At 49.9% G+C, this 982-nt stretch overlaps 6 non-coding genes across 6 annotated transcripts; all 6 read right to left on the bottom strand.

Annotated features, from left to right (window-relative positions):
* Window positions 1–60: 60 nt before the first annotated feature.
* On the bottom strand, window positions 61–142 carry Pmar_PMAR020809. Its single transcript has one exon. It is a non-coding gene; the product is annotated as a tRNA-Leu (tRNA).
* Window positions 143–223: 81 nt separating this feature from the next.
* On the bottom strand, window positions 224–305 carry Pmar_PMAR020808. Its single transcript has one exon. It is a non-coding gene; the product is annotated as a tRNA-Leu (tRNA).
* An 81-nt stretch (window positions 306–386) lies between these two features.
* On the bottom strand, window positions 387–468 carry Pmar_PMAR020807. Its single transcript has one exon. It is a non-coding gene; the product is annotated as a tRNA-Leu (tRNA).
* Window positions 469–549: 81 nt separating this feature from the next.
* On the bottom strand, window positions 550–631 carry Pmar_PMAR020806. Its single transcript has one exon. It is a non-coding gene; the product is annotated as a tRNA-Leu (tRNA).
* An 81-nt stretch (window positions 632–712) lies between these two features.
* On the bottom strand, window positions 713–794 carry Pmar_PMAR020805. Its single transcript has one exon. It is a non-coding gene; the product is annotated as a tRNA-Leu (tRNA).
* An 81-nt stretch (window positions 795–875) lies between these two features.
* Window positions 876–957, bottom strand: Pmar_PMAR020804. Its single transcript has one exon. It is a non-coding gene; the product is annotated as a tRNA-Leu (tRNA).
* Window positions 958–982: the final 25 nt, after the last annotated feature.

Genomic DNA, 982 nt, shown 5'->3' with positions numbered 1-982 from the left:
TGTGATCCGTACTCTGGTTGATGTCGGTCGTACTGATATATTGTTCCCTTGTTTATAGAGTGTCAGCTGTGGGGTTCGAACCCACGCGGATCTCTCCACCAGAACTTGAGTCTGGCGCCTTAGACCACTCGGCCAAACTGACGATGAGTAAGCGCTAGTATCTTGTGATCCGTACTCTGGTTGATGTCGGTCGTACTGATATATTGTTCCCTTGTTTATAGACTGTCAGCTGTGGGGTTCGAACCCACGCGGATCTCTCCACCAGAACTTGAGTCTGGCGCCTTAGACCACTCGACCAAACTGACGATGAGTAAGTGCTAGTATCTTGTGATCCGTACTCTGGTTGATGTCGGTCGTACTGATATATTGTTCCCTTGTTTATAGAGTGTCAGCTGTGGGGTTCGAACCCACGCGGATCTCTCCACCAGAACTTGAGTCTGGCGCCTTAGACCACTCGGCCAAACTGACGATGAGTAAGCGCTAGTATCTTGTGATCCGTACTCTGGTTGATGTCGGTCGTACTGATATATTGTTCCCTTATCTACAGACTGTCAGCTGTGGAGTTCGAACCCACGCGGATCTCTCCACCAGAACTTGAGTCTGGCGCCTTAAACCACTCGGCCAAACTGACGATGAGTAAGCGCTAGTATCTTGTGATCCGTACTCTGGTTGATGTCGGTCGTACTGATATATTGTTCCCTTGTTTATAGACTGTCAGCTGTGGGGTTCGAACCCACGCGGATCTCTCCACCAGAACTTGAGTCTGGCGCCTTAGACCACTCGGCCAAACTGACGATGAGTAAGCGCTAGTATCTTGTGATCCGTACTCTGGTTGATGTCGGTCGTACTGATATATTGTTCCCTTGTTTATAGAGTGTCAGCTGTGAGGTTCGAACCCACGCGGATCTCTCCACCAGAACTTGAGTCTGGCGCCTTAGACCACTCGGCCAAACTGACGATGAGTAAGCGCTAGTATCTTGTG

Source organism: Perkinsus marinus (genome assembly GCF_000006405.1).
Source record: "Perkinsus marinus ATCC 50983 genomic scaffold scf_1104296950674, whole genome shotgun sequence".
NCBI lineage: Eukaryota > Perkinsozoa > Perkinsida > Perkinsidae > Perkinsus > Perkinsus marinus.
The sequence above is the reverse complement of the archived record's forward strand: the minus strand, read 5'-3'. Positions and strand labels throughout refer to the sequence as shown.